General features: G+C 38.5%; 1 protein-coding gene across 5 annotated transcripts in view; it reads left to right on the forward strand.

Annotated features, from left to right (window-relative positions):
* Positions 1 to 21,118, forward strand: part of LINGO2 (leucine rich repeat and Ig domain containing 2) — an 840,065-nt gene that overhangs the window by 115,303 nt on the left and 703,644 nt on the right. For 4 of the 5 annotated variants that reach the window (XR_011855854.1, XM_072153017.1, XM_072153028.1 and 1 more), the window contains exon 2: positions 6,592 to 6,654. The exons of the other annotated variant lie outside the window; for it this stretch is intronic. The gene's annotated coding sequence lies outside the window, so the exon portion shown is untranslated. The remainder of the gene's footprint in view (positions 1 to 6,591; positions 6,655 to 21,118) is intronic. 5 annotated transcript variants of the gene reach the window in all.

Consider the following 21,118-nt stretch of genomic DNA (forward strand, 5'->3'; position numbering starts at 1 on the left):
GCAGGAAGAAAGTCACCCATTTTGGACCGATAGCGAGGGTCCAAGAGGGGGGAGAGCCAAAAGTCATCCCTATGCCGGATGTTGACTATTCGGCTGTCACTAGTTAGGCAAAGCAGCATGCTGCGGGCCATCTGTGCAAGTGACTCTGAGGGACTCCCGGTCTCCATATCCACAGTATACTGCCACGGTGCTTCTGGGTCATCTGCGTCGTCTTCTACCTCCTCTGGATGCTCCTGCTCCTCCTCTCCTGTCACCTGAGTAGAAAAAACACGAATTGCACCAGACTCTGCTTGTGCTCCAATGTCCTCCTCCTCCTCCTTCTCCACTTCAGCCCCCACCAGACTCATGTGGCCATGAGATGTAGTCTAGACTTCTCCAGTGCCCTGACCAGACAGATTTTGCAGCATGAGTTCCAGGACATGAAGCAGTGGAATGACGTTATTCATGCCGCAGTCCTGGCGACTGACAAATAACTTGGCCTCTACAAAAGGCCTGAGCAAACGGCAGCTGTCACGCATGAGCTGCCAGTGGCTGACATCAAAGTTACACAGGGGAGTACTACGGTCCGCTTGCATCATCAAAAAATCATTAATGGCTTTTCTCTGTTCATACAGGCGGTCTAACATATGGAGGCTGGAATTCCAACGGGTGGAAACATCGCATATCAACTATGTTGGGGTAGGCCGTTCTGGCGCTGCAACTCGAGGAGGGTGTGCTTGGCTTTGTAAGAATGGCTGCAGTGCGTGCACAGTGTCCTGGCCATTTTTAGAATGTCTTGCAGATGGGTGTAAGACTTCAGGAACTTGTTGACTACCAGATTGAACACATGTGCCATGCAGGGCGCATGGACCATCCCTCCTCTGTTTAGTGCGGACACCATGTTCCTCCCATTGTCTGTCACCATGGTTCCGATTTTTAGTTGTCGCGGAGAAAGCCACACATTGATTTCTTCTTGCATGATGCGGAGCAGTTCCTCCTCTGTGTGACTTCGTTTGCCCAGGCAAACCAGGTGTAGAACTGTGTGACACCTCTGTGCCCTGCACATGTGGTATGATGGAGCAGCACTTGTGGAGGCTGAGGTGGTGGTGGAGAAGGAGGAGGAGGCGGACACTGGCGCAGGAGCAGCAGTTTGACAATGTGGAGGAGAAAGCACCGTCTCTTGTGGAAGTTGTTGGTGTGGCTGGGCGGGAAGCACATTCGCCTAGTGGGCCGTAAAGGACATATACTGGCCCTGACCATAATTACAGCTCCACACGTCTGTGCTGCCGTGCACCTTGGAAGAAACTGATAAGCTCAAGGACTGGCCCACCTTCTGTTGTACATATTGGTGAAGGGCTGGCACAGCCTTTTTGGAAAAAAAATTGCGGCTTGGAACTCTCCACTTCGGTTCGGCACAAGCCATTAGTTCTCTGAAGGGTGCAGAGTCCACGACTTGGAAAGGGAGAGACTGCAGCATCAACAACTTCGACAAGAGCACGGTCAGCTTCTGCACCTTAGGATGGCTGGACGCATAGAGTTGTCTTTTTGTAATCGCCTCGCTCAAGGACTGCTATGCGTAGCGAGGAGCAGGAGCAACTGTACCGGGAGATGATGTCAAAGATAAACAGCTTCCTTTGGCAGAGGTGCTGGAGCCTTGACTTGCTGAAACAGCATGTGTGTCACTAGGTGCTGCTGCTGTTGCTGCGCCTGCAGGATGGACCGAATCTGACACCCGTTTCTCCCAGGTCATTGGATATTGATGATGCATGTGTTGGTGCTGGGCCGTGGGGCCAAGGTTAGCTCCCTGGCCATGCTTCACTTTCTGGCCACAGATACGACATATACCCACGCTCGGCTCCTCTGGTGTCTTTACAAAAAACTGCCACAACGCTGAGGTGGTAATTTTACCGCCAACACTCTGCACTGAGCGACTTCTACCGCTGCTGCCTCGCTGAGCCCCTGTGCCACTGCTTATTTGGGCCTGCGAATCGGGATTTGTACCCTGCGGACGTTTGGCTGCCGTCCTCGCACTGCTGCCACCCTGCTTACTCACAGCCACAGTAGCGACTTGCTGCCTGCTCCGCAAGCTGACACTCTCTTTGTCCGACGATGATGTATCCCCTGCTACAACCGGCTCCCAAGTGCGATCGGCTACATCATGGTCAATTTGCGTTTCCCGGTCACTGCTACTCTCCTCACCGGTGTCAGTATGCACAGCCTGCCTACTGCAGGAAGCAGCGGAAGTCTGCCCCACCTCTTCACTGCAAAGCAGCTGCTGACTGTCCTCAAACACTTCGTCCTCGCTGAATAGTGGCGCTGAGCCCAGACCACCTAGTAGCTCTCTGGCTGCGGGAAAGGAACAGGACAGAGCCTGATAGAGGACAGGTGAGTGCTGCTGACCTGCTCCTGGGCCATGCCAACTAATTGTTGTATCAGAGGAACCTATGGACTCTTGGCTGGAGTTGTCAGATGTTATATTTGAGGAATTGGATGACCCAGTCAACCATTCAACAACCTTTGGGTTGTTGATCAACACACTGCCACTAGATGACAACGGCAGTTCTGGCCTCACAGAGTCCCCCCTGCTGCGACATCCCCTTACTGTGCTGCCACCTCTGCCTGCTCCACCGGCCACCTTTCTGTCTGACATAGTGGTTTATAAACTACGTGGATTTGACACGTAAATCTGGCTGTAAACTAGAGCCCCCAAAAGGTATTGCAATGTGCGTTATACAGATACCCCACAACTGACAGTGTAATTTTAGCGGAAATCACTGTATAAACTACGTGGATTTGACACGTGAATCTGGCTGTAAACTAGAGCCCCCAAAAGGTATTGCAATGTGCGTTATACAGATACCCCACAACTGACAGTGTAATTTCAGCGAAAATCACTGTATAAACTACGTGGATTTGACACGTAAATCTGGCTGTAAACTAGAGTCCCCAAAAGGTATTGCAATGTGCATTATACAGATACCCCGCAACTGACAGTGTAATTTCAGCAAAAATCACTGTATAAACTACATGGATTTGACACGTAAATCTGTCTGTAAACTAGAGCCCCCAAAAGGTAATGCAATGTGCATTATACAGATACCCCACAACTGACAGTGTAATTTCAGCGAAAATCACTGTATAAACTGACACAACTGACAGCTCACGACTGCAGATGCATGAATGTCAAACAGATTTCTTCCTATGCGATTTTGTCACTAAAAAGAACTGCTATTTGGGGTATACAGATCCCCCTTAAAGAACAACCAGGGATTGGTCCACCAATCGCTACTGCAGATGCATGAAAGTCAAACAGATTTCTTCCTATTCGATTTTGTCACTAAATAGAACTGCTATTTGGGGTATATAGAACCACCTTAGAGAACAGCAAGGGATTGCAGCAAGAATCGCACAGTACAATAGCAGCAGCTGGACTCTACAACATGAAGTGTGAAGTGCTGAGATAGAAAATGGCTGGGTTTTATAGGGCTGTGTGACATCACATAAGCCTGCCGGTCGCTGATTGGCTTACAGGTCTGCAGATGTCATCGGGGTGTTCCTTTCTCCTTCCCAGAGTTCTCTGCCCCATGTAACACGTTGTTCTCGCGCCCATTTAGCAGAAACATGAGGGGGAAAAAAAAACTTTGTTCCAGCGAATCAGCATAAACTTCGGCTTCGTGGCAAATCAAATTTTTCCTGAAATTCTAACCGAAGTTAGAATCATTAGAATCGATTCGCCCATCTCTAGTTACAGGCATTATATGGTCTTGTACCAGTACAGTAATAAATATACTGTACATCAGTTGTTTTATCACCTAATGCTAGATATAATGGGGGAGATAGTTAAACTATCTCTAACATAGACAGTGCATAGTAAGACTAGACAGTCTTATATTGGACAAGATTTGTTGTCTCTTTTGCTCATATCTATAATAGCGAGTACTGTAGCCCAACATCTCTTGCCTATGATGCTGGCTTTAAGGGTTAAGGTATTAAAATTTAATTTAAAAAAGCCAAACCTAAAACATTAGGCACTTAACATTCCTAGCTATGACTAAGATTGACAACATATCCAAGTGTATATGTACTGGTATGCAAAGCTTTTTGAGAATATAAGATTTAACATGGCACATAAAGTTGTGTTCAATAAAGACATATTTGTGCCTACCAAACTTTCCCAGCTGGACATATAAAATACATCATTGACCAAACCTGCAGTTGACTGGTATATAGAGACACATCTCTTTGTACCAGTTCATTATTTCTGTAAGGAAGTATAAAACCTCTTATAGAGAACAATTGAACCAACGACTCAACTGTTAATAGAGTGTTAGGTCTTGTGTTCAAACTCCCAAAAGATATATTATAGGGCAGTGGTGGCTAACCTATGGCACTGGTGCCGGAGGTGGCACTCAGAGCCCTTTCTGTGGGCACCCAGGCTATCACCAGAGAGAACTCCAAGTATCTTCCTGCAGTCCCAGACATCCCAGGACTTGCTGTGCAGAGCTATATTAAAGTGACAGCACTACTTGGGACTACTGGAGGGGTGGGAAGATGTGGACAGATCTGGATTATCATTGTAGCTCCTGCTCCGGCCCTGACAATTCTTCCTGTTTATGGTACCCTTAGGGAAGCAACAATGATCATCCCAATGTCTTCTATTTTCTGCTTTATTGGTGTCCTTAGGGTGCTGGTATCAATGTGACTGAGAAGGGAGTATAAATCAATAATTAAATTTCTGTGTTGGCACTTTGCAACAAATAAGTGGGTCTTGGTTGTAGTTTGGGCACTCGGTCTCTAAAAGGTTCGCCATCCCTGTTATAGGGGAATTCTAACAATTCACAAATTATTCAGTGGCATCTCGTGAACTAAACTCTGAGAATAACCTTCTTACCTCCTCAGAATAAAATGTCAGCAGTCTGATTTGACTGATGAGGCAGAAGACTAAGGGTTGTCAATTGGAAAACTTTACAGAGAATGGACAAAACCTCTTTAGGAGTTTGATCTGCTAACACAGAGAAGGGGATTAAACTATACAACTACAAAACAAAGCATTTTTGCTGAAAAAAAACCTTTAAACTAGCTAATATGGAAATACATTTTTCAGGATAGGACTCTTGATTACCTTTGCTATTGACTACCTTGAACAGGTTTCTTTTTGGAATAGATACACCGGTTTGGCTTATATCCTATATCATGTCATTAGGGATCCTAAAAGTCATGCTAGATGTTAAAAGATGGGACTGCCTTACAAGGTACCTAATAGGCAATGAATGGGGTCATTTATCTTAATTCAGGACATTTGTGCGTGTCTTTTTTTGTTTTTATTCTCTGTTTAGGACTTGTTTGAATTTTCTTAGAGGTTGAAATATCAAGCAGCTGAATCTGCAACTTGCATACTCTTCTGCAATCCCTTCTAAAGGTTTTCCTATTGCATTATTTTTATTCGTTCACATCTGGATTCTAAAGATTTATCAGGCACAATACTGAAAAAATACTGAGAACTTTTACTTCCCTAAGTTATTAGGCGGATTAATGTTACAAAACATCTAAAATATTTTGAATGCAGAATTGTATACCATATTTACTTTATTATATTACTAGTAAACCTAATATTTAAAAATATATTTTAAAAATTATAAAAATGCTAAGATATTTTTTTTAATATAAATAAAATGGCAGAATAATAATAAAAATGTTAAATTGTTAAACCAAATGGCTCAAAAGCCTATTATCCTGTAGTACAAAACATCTGAGTTTAAACAAGATAAGATTTCCTTGTAGATGATTTTTTATTAGCCATATGTTAAGTAAAACTAAATATGATGAAGTTGTAAACTTTCTGAAATTATAAATATATAAAGATATAAAATCTACTGTGGGGTTACTTCACTTTTTAATACATTTAAGGAAAATATAAAATTGGATCTATTGGTACTAGTATAAAGTTTGCTTTTGAATGTTGAATAATTAAAAGCCCATTTCCTCAGCAGTCTATGGGCAGAACTAATGCATTTTAAATAGATACTGAACATTGCACACAGGTGCATTGGATATATCCGTAAAGCATAACATAATGCTGATAAAAATTGTATAACATTATAAAAGAGTAGATTGAAATAAAAATAAAAACACATGCTTCAGCAGTACAGACGAGTAGTCTGAAGATACGTGTACTCCCATAAAGTAAGTAGTATTTACGAACTTAAAGTCTCCATTTCTGTTGATAAACCCTACACATATACTGCGTCGGCTTTGTTCAAAAATTGTAAAAGTTCCCAACTAAAATATGTAGCAAAGACAATAAAGATTATCATCATGAGACATAAAACAGTAATCATTTGAATTTAAATCATTTCTTAACTGTTATTCTACGAGTAAGGAGGTTTTTCACTCACCACATAAAATGTCAAGTTTAATAATAAATTGAAATATGTGCAGTTGAAATGATGAAAACCATCTTCTCGCTTTAAAGTAGAGGAAATCATATTGGATTGGGTGACAAGGCATGAAATGGGAATATGAGATAAGTCTGCATATGTTTTTGCATGGTGATCTTTTGAAATGAAAGGCCTTCTGACATGCTGGTGTTAATATATTTATTTTTCCTTGTAGAATGGACTTTACAAATACTTCATAACCCATTTCTGCTAAAGATACAGCATCGATAAAGTCAAGGTAATTTTCTATTATCGTCCATTAGTCATTGGGGGTCATTTATCTTTATTTTTCTTCCCGTCTTTTTTCAAACTTTTATGCGCCTTTCTGGGGACATTTTGAAAACGTTTGTTTTTCGTCAGTAAGACACATTTATCTTTTATTCCAGATGTGCTTAATGTCAGAAATGACATTTACCATTTCAAATTGTCTTAAATTTGCGATATTTTTTGGAGCAAAAAAACTCCACACAAAACCATACTTAAGGAAAACTTAGAAAATGGAAAAAAATGACTTGTGTTACATTTTTAAGACATTTGTAACAAATGTCTCAAAAAGAGATATGAAAAAAAATTTTTACACAAGGAAAAAGTGAGATTGATAGATTAATTACCAAATTAGCAGGTTGTAAAAAAGACAGGGAAAAACTAGCCAAAACAAATAGAGATAAGATAGACGACCCCCATCTTCTCTTTTCTTTTACTAAATAATGTCTAACATCTATATTAAAATAAAATACTTATTACACCAGATAGTTATTCCATCACCACTTCATTATATATCATTTTAATAGTTATGCACATAAAGATTTGTGACTGTTAAGTGACTATTTGCTGGACCTGGAATTAAAAGTCAGTTAAATAATTCTATATTCTAATCCATAAACATATCATTTTTTTCATATTATTTCATTTTATTTTCTGTTTATGATAATGGGTCCTTCTATCTTGCTTGACCTCTAGTAGCAGCATTTAGTGATATGTATTGCCTCATGGTCACAATGGTCTAGTGCCCACTCATTGAGGTTTATGGAGCGTTTTCTAGGCATACACTGTACAGATAAGAGGTGTGAACAAGCTGTGATATCATCTTTTTTTATCAGTACAATTACAAACGGTGTGTTATATAAGTCTTGTTTGTGTTATAAATAAGGTCAACTGCATAGAAAACCGCTACAGAATTAGCAAGTGTAAGTCTAATATAAACCTAGTGTAATACTGAAAATTGCAGTACATGCAGTTACATACAAGATAGGTTCTGCAGGTTTGTTCTGAAGTTGAATTTGTATGTAAGTAGGAACTGTATACTTTATAATTGTAACCCCAAACTGGGGTAATTGGTCTCTGTGACTATTGGGTTGTCATAAGAATAGATAAATCTTAATTACAGACACAGTGTGCAGTGTCAGCACTGTTACTGCTAGAAATAAGCAGAAGGATCTTAGCTGCAGGTGTTAAGGCATAGCAGCTGGCTCAATTCAAATTTAGATATTGGTGAGTTACTAGGTTGGCATTTCTAAACACATTTAGTTGGATTTGAGCACATCATAGGACTGCATCTGATTTTATGTTTCATCATAAAATATTCGGAAAGTGTCCTATTTATTGTTGTGGCTGCATTCTCTACTATGTGAGAGATGCTTTTTTTCATTTGACCCCACATAAAGTAAAAGGCTAGTGGTGTTGTTCTAGCTATTTTTAAACTTTTTTAACACTAATTGGCACACAACCATTTATTAATCAAATCATGTTATTTTTATCTTATTTGCTTTTTGACTTTTGTTTCCTTTTATTGGCTGTGTAGAAAAATATGTGATGATGTTGATGATGCCCCAACATTCTACACTATGTGACAGAGGGAGTTAGGATGCTGGAAGCAAATCTATGATCTGTTACATGCCAAGTTCCTATAGAAAGATCACCAATAACCTGTCTGTACCCTTTGTATTGTGAGAAATGCCCTTTTATCTAAATGTTCCATCCATCACACTTCCATATGTGTCACCTAACATATAGTATATTGTGCCTTTACAAAAATGTAAGTTTTGGAAAACATGGAAGCCAAAACTATTTTTTAATCAAAGTTCTACTATTTGCATTCAATTTATTTCAAGGTATCCTAAAACTTAAATATCATTGTAATTGGACATTTTAATGCGTTGTATGTGTCTAGCACACTGTATATCATTGAAACTTAATTCCCAGATAACAAATTCTGTCTTGACAATTTCTTTCCTCCTGAGAAAGGAGCTGAATATTTGCGGCTAGAAAGGGTTGAGGCCAGCGTTCTGCTGTGCCACTGATACTATTGTTGTCATTTTCAGTGTAGTAACCTAGATCATTTTGCATTGCAGAACAATTGAAATATGCTGATTATGTATTGACTCATTTACCACTAATTCATCATGTATAAGGCATTTTCATTTTTTACAGTTCTGTTCACAAAATCACTGTCATAGACCTCTGTGCATTTCTATAGATAGGTCCATTGTTATTGCAACCCTGCCGCCCTTGAAAGTAATTGGTGGTTTGCAGCACTACTTTTCATTTTGATTAAATGAACCTAAAAATGTACTTTTAATTTTGGGTAATTCATTGCGGGAATCCGGCTTGAGCAAACATACAAATTAAATGTCAACCTCTTACCACAATGCTGCAATTTTTTTTTTTACACAGACCTGCAAATCATATTTATAGATATAAAGTTAAAGGGCTTTACTAAAATACACTATGCACACTACCAAATATCTTCAAATAAGATTCACAAACGGTCACTCATTTTCTTCAAGTACTTTAATAAAGAAAATAATTTTGTAGTACTGTAACATCTTGGAAATGACAAAATTTTGTGGATTATTTCTATTAGGAACCTACCAGAAGTATTCAGTGATAAAAACTTAGATAAACGTTAATATGCAATTAAATTAAAAATAGACTGCCAAAAGCTTAAAATCATCAACAATGAGCTAAACTGGAGTATCAAGGTTCAAATAGTGTCAAGTAGGCCCAAACAAGTAAGCCCATGATAGTGGAGAAGAAGGAGTCCTTCTTTTTCATGGCCAGATAAGGTAATTTCTCACATTTCATCACATGTGAATATTGGATTTTGGATATGATTGTTAACTGGTACCAAGGAACCTGGTGACTAAAATACAACATAATATTCCATAGTCAATGCAACACAGGACTACACCTGCACACTGCAGTTCCTACAAATACTCCTCTTCAAAGTAAAGGAGAACAATGCATATCAGTAAATTAGAAACTTACATCACTAGGTAGTGACTCATACACAGACTTTTTAAAAAAGAATTGGTGATTACTGTTCAAGTTATTCATACAATGTATGAACCCATTAAGGTTACCGAGGAAGATGCATCATGCCATGAACACCAGTATTCTGACAATGCAAGACATAAAATCACAATTTCTGGCACATGCCATTGAAATTTGGATTTTTGGGGGCTTTTGTGCCCCATTTGCTACTTTAATAAATAATGGGCGATTACGCCTCAGCATGCCAAATTTACTAGAGTACGTTATCGATATCGATAGAGTACGTTATAAAGATATGCAAGCCCGGAGCTAATTTAGAGCTCACTTCTGTTGCCAGTGGTTAAACCTCTTAAAAATTCTGAATTACATAATTCATATGGCTGTTGTTTCCCTGATGAATTTAGTGTTTTTCTTTATATTTTATAAGATATGGCCACAGATCTTTACATCTCTATTAGAGCATACAATAAAAGGGGAAGTAAACCTTTGCATAAAGCACGCAGACACAAGTCAATGAAGAAAATCATTGGTTACCCCTACCTAGTATACGAAAATGCATATGTAAACTTTATGGAAGATGTTAAGGAAGTCAAAAATTGGTAAGGGACAATATAAGAATTCAGTCATATTTTTTATTGGTGATGGATTCCTCTTTACATTGAAAGTGTGGTCCTCTGAGGAATACCTTGGAGGTTATGGTGGATGCAGATGAGGACCATGAAAGGGCCAGTCTATTAAAGACCACCTTCTTAACTGGAAAACAGGAAATTCTCATGGCATCACAGATCAGACCCCACTTGGAATATCATGTATAATTTTGGACAACAGGAAAGGAAATAGAACTGGAACGGGTGCAGAGGAGAGCAACTACGCTTATGAACGGAATGGCAGACTAGAATACAGTGACAGATTAAATGGCCTCATTACAATTTATAAATTTATTTTTATGTCTTTTTAAACCTAGGCCTCTGGCATGGACAAGGGAGAGCTTCTACACCTAGAAGAGAGGCGGTTTTACCATCACCATAGACTTGGGGTATCCAGTACCCCTAGAGGGGAGGCAGTTCATTAATAAAAGAGCAATAAGACTATTAAACTGATGATACTTTGTAGATGTTCAAGAGATGCCTGAATGCCTTGCTTTAAAAATGTAAATTTTCATACAAAAAAACTTTAAGAGTGCTTATTTGGGACGTGATATAAATCTATATGTGATATGTTTATATTGACGAAATGAATATATTTGAGTTTTGTTCTTTCTGAATACAGAAAAGCCTTGTGCGTCAAATCTGGCCCTGAAAAAAAATCACAGCCTTGTTCATCATAGCCAACAATCAAAGCCTGTGCTTCATAAACTCCATTGTTACAAGCATATTCATTAGTCAAATTTAAAAAAAAACTATAAAAATGCATGCACAATGACTGCTGATGTCATCTGAGGTAACTTGTTCCTGTTAGGAAAATGTATGTACGGAAAACACTTGCAATGTTCACTGACAACATTTCTCATTTATTTTCATGTAGACACTTACAGTTCTGTAGCTTAAACTATGAAAATAATAAGCTTTTGTACGGTGCTTCTGCTGAGATTTGCAACTGAACAAAATGGCTGCACTGAACTGCCATTTTCAGTCATTTTGATAGGACATTGACATTTAGAAGCCAATGTACTGATAAAGGGCATCACATTTGCCCACCTCCCGAAGTTGATATTTTAATTCTCTACTGGAAACAATAACCCCTTTAAAGAACATTTTTTTGTGTGTACTGACTAAACCAAACATATAGAGCAGTGGTGGCGAACCTATGGCACTGGTGCCAGAGGTGGCACTCAAAGCCCTTTCTGTGGGCACCCAGGCCATCACCAGAGATGACTCCAGCTATCTTCCTACAGTCCCAGACAGCCCAGGACTTGCTGTGCACAGAGCTATATTAAAGTGACAGCTCAACCTGGGACTATTTTCTGCTTTATTGGTGTCCTCAGGTGCTGGTATCAATGAAAACTGTGACAGAGTAGGGAGTATAAATCACAAATTAAATTTCTGTGTTGGCACTTTGCGATAAATAAGCGGGTCTTTGTTGTAGTTTGGGCACTCGGCCTCTAAAAGGTTCGCCATCACTGATATAGAGAATATGTTTAATATATATGAAATATGTATGAAATTTCCATAAACTCTTTTATATTTGTATTGTTATTATTATTTCTATTATCATGTCTAATATTATTGTTGGTATTGTAGTTGCAATCTTTTGTGAGTATTCTACATTCCTATATGCAAGTTCTTTAAAGAAACTTCTTGTTTTCTGACCTCTGAAGGTCATGGTCTGAACTGAATAGAATTTCATTATCTAAGTAAAAGAATCTAAGAATAAAACAAGTATTTTCTTCTTCATAGCAGGGTACTTTGGAAATTGTGAGAACGTACATAATATGTTTACATGCCCAAAGCTATTTGACTGTCACCTTTTCACCAGCAACATATTTCCTCCTTTTATCCTTTTGTTCATAATACGAAAGATTGACTCCCATAATGTTTCCACATAGTAATTTAAAGCAGCATGCAAACTTTGGGTCTCTCTAGGGTATGCATGTTTCTGTAAAATGTGTTTGGCAGTGTTCAGCTAAGTTGATTGTAACAGTGATCCTCTAAGGGCTTATTTTGAGTCTTTTGCTCAAGCATTGGATACATCCTGTGTGGGCACTCACAAGGCATGTCTGGCAGCTGCAAGACCCAGGTGCCAAGCTTTGCAATGTTTTTTGTACTGCAATAGCATCTGGGTCCTTGGCTAGATTCCTTAATGGTCTGTAAGAACTCTTGTTTAGCTATAATGCAGTAAGCAGTAATGGCATTCCAATAGATAAATGCTTTATTCAAAAGATTTGTATTTTTATGATGTTTGGTCTCACTTTTCAATTTCAAGCTTCTCAAAGCTTTGATAATTGCATCTTTAGAAACTTGTATACAAAACATATCCAACCAAAGTCAATTACTGAATAAATTGAATAATCATTTTTTTTCATTCTATCTTCACAAAGTAACCTTCAGACCTTAAATAATGTCCATCATTTGTATACTGACAGCAACACGAAGTGTTGTAATGTGTTATGTTAATTATCAAATAATCACAAGATAAACTCCTCAAACAGTAAGATCTTAAATGCCAAATGCATGCTGATGACCTAAGGGTTCATGAGTTTTTCTGATTTCTGTTTCTCAGTTTTTACATGTGTCAACATCTTTATTTAAAGGAAACCTACCACTACGGATCTAACTATTTAGGTATATATGGTGGTAGGTGCATCTAATGAAAGTAAGGATATCCCTTTTTAGGGCAAATCCTGAAATGTAATGCACTTTTATTTATACAAATAACCTGTTTCTCTGTGTAGGAGGCCACCACACAATCCTACCACCCAACTTATGTGGAAAAAGTGATCAAATGCTTATGAATTTTAGTATGTGATATCTATGCAAACATCATCTTATCCCACAAAAAGTTACACCTTACCAAACTCTGTAAACTGAACTATAAAAAAGAAACAGGTATTAGAATATTGTAACATAGGCAGGGACTATAGGTATGTTCTTAAGTTGAATTTGTATGCAGTCGGATCTGGTATATTTTGTAGATGTACATAACTTTCACATACAATACACCAACAGCTGCTATTCTAAAATGGTGATCAGTGGTGTGTACTGTAATTGCTGTATCTATAGTATGTACGATAACCAAGGTAACTAGGGATGCATGCGCTGGTGACATCCTGTAAGATCTTATAAACACTCACCCATACTTTCCCCAGCGCATAGGGTCCTTAGTTTCTCCTGTAAGATATCTCATGTTTCCTACTGCAAACCAATAGATTGCGCACACGTCCTTGATTATCCTCAATCTCACCAGCACAAGCGTTCTTGGAAACGCCGGGCAGCAGCTTTCCGGAGCATACTAAAGATGCTGCACATGATTAACAGAGGCACTTTAACAACGAACTGACACTACTGTACAGTAGTAAGCCACAATCTTTATAACTTTCCTGTCTTGTAGCACAGGCAGCGGCTTCAAAACAGTAGCAATCTCCAAGCGATCCCAGGTATCCAAGAACGCTGCGCTGGTTAGATCGCACTCAGGTCCTTGGATACCCGCGATCGCGTATTGCTGTGACTTGCAGAAGGAAACAGTGCTGAAGTCACTGCCTGCGCTACAAGAAAGAAAGCCCTGCAATACCTGCAATCTCCCTCAGGAACCAGTTGCAGTGTGTTCAGCCTGTCCAGAGTGAGAGTTAAGCTGCTGAACTTTTTTACTAGGTTTTTTACTAGGTTTCTGATACCCACGTTGATCCCTGTGTCTGATCATAAGGCATTGGGGGTTGTCACATAACCCACTACATCCAATGAGTGCGCCTCTTGGACCATGGGAGGTCTTATTGTCTGAGAAGGCCACTCATTGGCTGAACTCCTACTTGGTACTTTCAATCACAGTCACTTTTTTTGTTACACCAGCCCTTGTCTCCACTAAGGGATTAAAAAACTTTTTCATTTTAAATAGCTCTTTTCTGCTGATTTCACAACCTGGCTGATTCACACTGAATCCTATGTGGGAATTGGAAGTCAGTTAACCTGATTTTTATAGCATACAAAATTCCCATGTAGCAATAGGTGGGCCTCCAGGATCAATTTCACTGGTAGGCCCTAGGCCCCCCAGTCCGACCCTGGTCTTAAGAAGTTAAAAATTTGATCAAGCAGACTATGCAAAAGATGCAGAGCTGTGCAAATATGTTACTTTTTTCTTCAAAAAAGAAGCCATTTACTTATTTGCCTTTTAAGATTCATATATGTTAACAAACATGTTAATTTAGTTGGTTAAAATGAAAGATTAAGGGATGAAAATGCGTCTTGATTAAATTTATATGCAAAGTTTGGGCAAAAAAAACATAATAAAATTACAATATGCAACAAACTTGGGTAAATAAAGCAACAATTTAAAAGGAAGGACATTTTTTGTTTCTTGGTCATGGACAGGTCGTTTATATGTTTGGCCCGGATTTCTCTTTTAAATAGTCAATGCAGCATTACACTGTCACATCTATCCACAGTATTGAAGCTTAGTGACATCCATTTCAGAGGTCTGTGGTACAATACCAGATAAAGCTGATTTACATTTATGGTGCTGTTTCTAAAAATAGCAGCCATCTTGTTCTGATACTAGAAAGCTCCTTTTATATTTTTTTTCAATGAATTCATTTTTTATCTAATTGCTTTTAAATTTTTGTTGAACTTCTTATCATGACTTTAATGCTAGAATTAGGTATACATTTAATAGGCCATATCATAATGATGACTTCTTTCTAAACAGGATTTTACATCTAAATCCACTGGTGTTCAGGTAAGAATGTAGATGAGGCATCCTTTGTCCAGATCTTTATCTTGCAGTGTAAAAGAAATGAATGGCCCTTTATGTAGACCACATCTCCTAGCTCAAACTAGTTCAAAGGGAGAGAGCTGGCTATGGCACCATACCGCTCCATTCATGGGAAAAAATAGGACATGTCCTATCTTTCCCCATGTTACGGCCTGTACGACATGCATTGCTATGGAGATGGGAGGGGTCACCCCTCTTCCCCTTTATGGGGCCGAACATATGCCTGCCCGGCTATGGCCCGGCGGGCATACGTTCATGAACATGCAGCCTTAGAAAGTATTTTGAGGCACACGTATCATAAGTCAGGCTTTGGCCAGCTGTGTTTTGGGACTTTTCTTGGCTTTTCTGCTTGTGAAATGTATCTTAGTGGTTGCAATCAGTTTTTAGCTAATTTCTACGTCTTTTCAGGGGCAGCCGTACATTTGAGCCAAAAAACTTTCACATTTGTATTCAAGGGATAATTCAAGAAAAACACTGCAGAAACCTAGACAATGTTTGTCTAAAAGTTGTAAATGAGCACGAGTACCATGAAAAGTCTCAAAAATTAAAAAAAAAAGCAAGACAAAAGTTAACTTTTAATGGTATTACCAGTTTTTTCTTACTCTTCAGAAGTAAACTGAACTAGGTCATAGAAAAAAAAAACTATTATTAGATGAGCTATGCAAGGCAGCGGAGGTGAAATAGAAACATACACAAAATGACTGGTTTATCTAGTGGCTAACACAGTGTTCTTTAACTAAATTCTGCAATACTTTTGAAGTCAGAAAAATGGTTCATTAAATGTGTGAGTTTGTTAAAATGTAACAGCAGATAGCCTGTGTTTTCCACTTTGCTAGTGACTGAGTTACCTTGCTGGCATAAATTGGAAAAGCCTCCTTGGACCCAATTATTAAAGAAATAGATATGGTAGGAGATCTGAAAAGTCATATTGATTGGAAGAGTTTGCTGTCTGCCAGCCAAAGTGCAGCAGTAATATTCCACATATCCTGTGCTTATATGGTCCTGTCTTTGTGTATGTGCAAGTACTAGCAATATTTCAAGTAAACCTAATGTACTTTGTACTTTGATAGCAAGTGAATCTGCGACTCTCAAAGCCGTGCTGAGAATTGCAATTTTCTAATGTCCATTCATATTATTGGTGGTTAGAAAATAATCTGTGTCCATGGCCCATGGCAAGCACTATGCTATTCAGGCCATTTGAAAATGTACAGAGATAAGATAGACACCCACATAAATGGTTTCTCTCTCTTTCCACCTCTGGACAAATTGCACAGAACTTAAGCACATAAATATTTATTACATGTGAGGAAATCTTGAAAATGCTTCTGTCTAAATATTATATTTAGCTGCTGAAAAATTTCTCGGTGAAATGTCTGCCCCAAAAGGTCAAATAGGAATATATAAACTTTCTACTGAAAAGGTGTTCTGTACACATAAGCCCACGTTTATCAAAACTATTGCAGTCTGTACTATGCAGTTTGCCTGTGGAGTGTGCAGAGTCCTCCAGATTCATCAAAACTGGTGCACAATCTGGAAGCACCATTTTTTGGGTGCACTTTGTTTATGCTGCAGAATTGTGGCACAGACAGAATTGTGGCGTACGTCAGTGGCACAATCTCCAACTAAGCACTAACTTTTGGTGCACATTTTTTCTGTCTTGTGGGACACAGTGCAGCTGTGACACAACACTGGTGCAGACACTTTATAAATACATGTACAAGCAGTTTGCAGGTTGCGCAAACACTTTAATAAATGTGGGCCATATACTCTTCTAAAGGAAGGCATCTCCTAGGTTCCAATTAAGGCAACAATCCCAATTACCACATGTTCTACACGAAATATTAGATAAATAGTCTAAAGCTACATTCACACTAACAAGGTTGTTTCTTGATGGGACCCATTTAATTTGACAGATGAATTGTTCCTTGAATATGCACTCCTTAATTTGGATCCACAAAAAATAGTTCACGGCCGATAAATACATATTGATTATTTTTGGATCCATATTTTTTTGGTAGGACTAAAATATTGTACATCAATAACTGCAACTGTTAATCCTTTGTGGCTCTGTGCTAGCTGCTTAAGCTGACAGATCTGACACATTTCTCTGGCCATCTATTTATCCTTTTATGCTTTATATTGAATGTAACAAATTGTAATTAACTTCAAAAGTAAAAAGATATCTGAATAGGTAAATAACCTTTAAAAATGAGTAACTACCCTATGCAAATTTTTAAGTATTCAAACACTCAATTTTATCTGTGACGCTTAACAGTGGGTACGGAAAGTATTCAGATCCCTTTACATTTTTCATTGCAGCCAATTGGTAAGATCAAATGTTCTTTTTTGTACATTAATGTACACTCTACACCCCATCAGCACAGAAAAAAACCCCAGAAATGTAGATAGTTTTGCTAATTTGTTAAACAAGAATAACCGAAATATGATATATTCAGACCCTTTGCAGTGACACGCATATTTAACTAACATTTCCTTCTGATCCACCTTAAGATTGTTCTACTCCTTCATTGGAGTACAGCTGTGCCTAATTAAACTGATTTGGATTTAAATTGGAGAAGCACACACCTGTCTATATAAGGCCTCACAGCTCACAGTGCATGTCAGAGCACATGAGATTTAAGAAGGAACTGTCCAAGGAGCTCAGAGACAGAATTAGGACAATGCACAAATCTGGCCAAGGTTACAAAAGAGTATCTGCAGCTCTCAAAGCTCCTAAAAGCACAGTGGCCTCCATAATCCGACAATGGAAGAAGTTAGGGATGGCCACAACTTTTCCTCGACCTGATCAACCCACCAAACTGAGTGATCATGAGAGAACAGCCTTGGTGAAAGAGGTAAAAGGAACCCCAAGATCCAGATATGCATTAGGAAGATAGACTTCCACTAAGTCTACTATCACTGAAGCCCTCCACCAGTCAATGCTTTTTGGCAGAATCCCAGACTATGAGAAATAATATTCTCTGGTCTGATAGAAAAAAGATTGAACTTTTTGAAATCTAAGTGGCATATGTGGTGAAAACCAGGCACTACTCAACACCTACCAAATACAATCCTAACAGTGAAACATGGAGGTGGCAGCATCATGCTAATCAAGGTGTTTTTCAGCGGCAGGGACAGCACTCTTCAAGAGTGCTCTGGACCTCAGAGCCAAAAGTTAACCTTTCAAAATGGCAATAACCCTAAGCAAACAACTAGAATAACAAAGCAGTGTCTTCAGAACAACTCTGTGACCACTCTTAACTGGCCCAACCAGAGCTATCCCACCTAAGGGAAATGGAAAGGATCTGCATGGAAGAATGGAAGAGGATCCCCAAATCCAGGTGTGAAAAACTGGTTGCATCATTCCCAAGAAGATTCATGGCTGTAGTAGCTCAAAAGGTTATTCTAGTCAATATTGAGCAAAGGGTCTAAATACTTATGACCATGTAATATTTCAGTTTGTCTTGTTTAATAAATTAGCAAAAATATCTACATTTTTGTTTTTCTTTCTGTCAAGATGGTGTGCAGAGCGTACTCTAATGAGTAAAAAAGAAACAACTTTTTTGCTCTTCACAATTGTCTGCAATGAAAGAAAGAATGACAAATTTAAAGGGGTCTCAATTTTTTCCGTACCCACTGAAGATACTGTAATTACATTGGAATATATACCCTTATTACAACTGAAAAAAAAGAAAAATATACCCCAAGGGCATTCTATGCTAAAGTTAAAAAATGAAAAATATACACACTTGCTTTGCATCAAGAAGTTAACAATAGTGACACACAATTTTTTTTTAAAGATTTATTAGCGATATGATAAAAAAAAGTTTACATTTAATATATAACTTATTAAACACATTTTGTAGTGTCACTATCACTGTATGCGAAAATTTGGGACAACTCACACAATACAGTGAGAGTTGTAAAAGGAAGTGAAATCTTTCACACCAAGATATCTTTAATGTGTTACTAAAAAAAATTGATATAAGAGAGACAAGTAATTCCTTGCTGATTTGCCTTTTTTAGCATATTCAGGCTTTGTTTAATACAAAAGCAAATAAAAGTTATATGGTTGCATGTCTAGCCTGTAGTTCCTGAGTCGTTAATGGAAAAAACCTATTCCTTTAGTTGTTTACGTTTTAGATTTGTTGCATTTGTATGTTGCTGTCATACTGTATATCATATTGCGCTCTATTATGCCTTTCATTGATTTTTTATGAAGAGAAAGGAGTTGGCCACCTTACACTCGAATAATTTTAATTGTGCCCACTTAATTTAAATAAAGCTACACCCCCCCAATAGTGTCAGTACCAAGGGTTATTAATCCACTCACACAGTCTCTTCTTCTTCTCCCCCTTGCGTCTGTCTGCTTCTAGGATGTTGTTTGAATAGGTGGAATCAAATGGGCGCCATCTTGTCTGTGATGTAGCTATGCACATGTGCAGTGTATCAGAGCTATGGCTGAGCGAAGACACAGTTGTGAACACTCACAGCAAAATACAGGCAACATCACGGGATTGTGCAAAGTACAGGATGGAACATCATAGGTGTCTCCAGTGAGGTAGCTGGTCATAATGGACCACACAAAGAAAAAGAAGAAGGAAAAGAGTGAAGATGGAGAAGAGGCTTCCGGATTGCACAAGAGAATTGGGACTAATGTTAGTGACAAAGCTACTCCCACAATTATGAATTTCTATTATATATGATTGCTAATGTAGTATTAGGATTAGGTTAAATTGCAGAGTATTCAGGAATTGAGTTATCCTTTTTTTGTTATGGGAACATATTAGGGGCAGTGTTGTTTTAGGCTGTACCTTAAATGGGAAAGATCTGTAAACAGACCATGTCACCAAAGGACGTGACCTCATAGGGTTGGGAAGGCTAAGTGGGGAACTGCTTCAAACAGCTTATTGGTGTTAGTGCTGGATGTCAGTCTTTTGCCTATCCAATATAATAGTATATAAGGCCAGAAAAAGATGCAAGACCATCAAGTCCAATCTTTAAGAACTAAATAAATGTTTTTTCCCCATAACCCGTGATATTTTTTTATCTACAGAAAGTCATCCAGGCCCCTCTTGAACATATACACAGAGTCCGCCATAACAACCTCCTGCGGCAGAGAGTTCCATAGTCTCACTGCTCTTACAGTAAAGAACCTTTGTCTATGGCGATGGTAGAACTGCCTCTATTCTAGGTGTAGAGGATGCCCCCTTGTCCTGGTCACAGGCCTAGGTATAAAAAGATCTTTGGAGTGGTCCTTGTACTGTCTGTTCAGGTATTTGTACATTGTAATAAGGTCTCCCCTCAGTAGTTTCTAAACTGAATAATCTCAAATTTTGTAATCTGTCAAAATATTGATCACCTGAAGAATCCTGGAATACTCCTTAACCCTTTAAGGACCCGGCCCTTTTTTGTTTTTTTCATTTCTATTTTTCACTCCCCACAGTCAAAATTCTCTAACTTTTTTTTTTTCACACAAAAGAGCTGTGTGACAGCTCTGCATTACAAACTGCACTTCATAGTGATGGTATTTATTCTTCCCGCAGTGAAATTGGTGAAAAAACACAACGTTTTCTTGTGGGCTTGGATTTTACGGCTTTCACTGTGCACCACTACTTTATTCTTTGGGTCGTTGTGATTACTGGGATTCCAAATTTGTATAGGTTTTATAATGTTTTCATACATTTACAAAACTTAAAACCTCCTGGGCAAATTTTTTTTTCTTCAGATTTTGTCACATTCTGGCGCTAATAACTTTTTCATACTTTGGTGTACGTAGCTGTGTGTGGTGTCATTCTTTGCATTTTTCAATGCTAACATTTTTAGGGCTGTGCCACCTTCTGATCACTTTTTATTACATTTTTTATATTTTTCAAAATGGCAAAAAAGTGCCATTTTCCAATTCTGGCACTATTTTCTGTTACAGGGTTAAACGCAATTAAAACCCGTTATTATATTTTGATAGATTGGGCATTTTCAGAAGCGGCGATATCTGATGTGTTTATGAT

This window comes from Engystomops pustulosus, chromosome 1, assembly GCF_040894005.1.
Source record: "Engystomops pustulosus chromosome 1, aEngPut4.maternal, whole genome shotgun sequence".
Classification (NCBI taxonomy): Eukaryota; Metazoa; Chordata; class Amphibia; order Anura; family Leptodactylidae; genus Engystomops; species Engystomops pustulosus.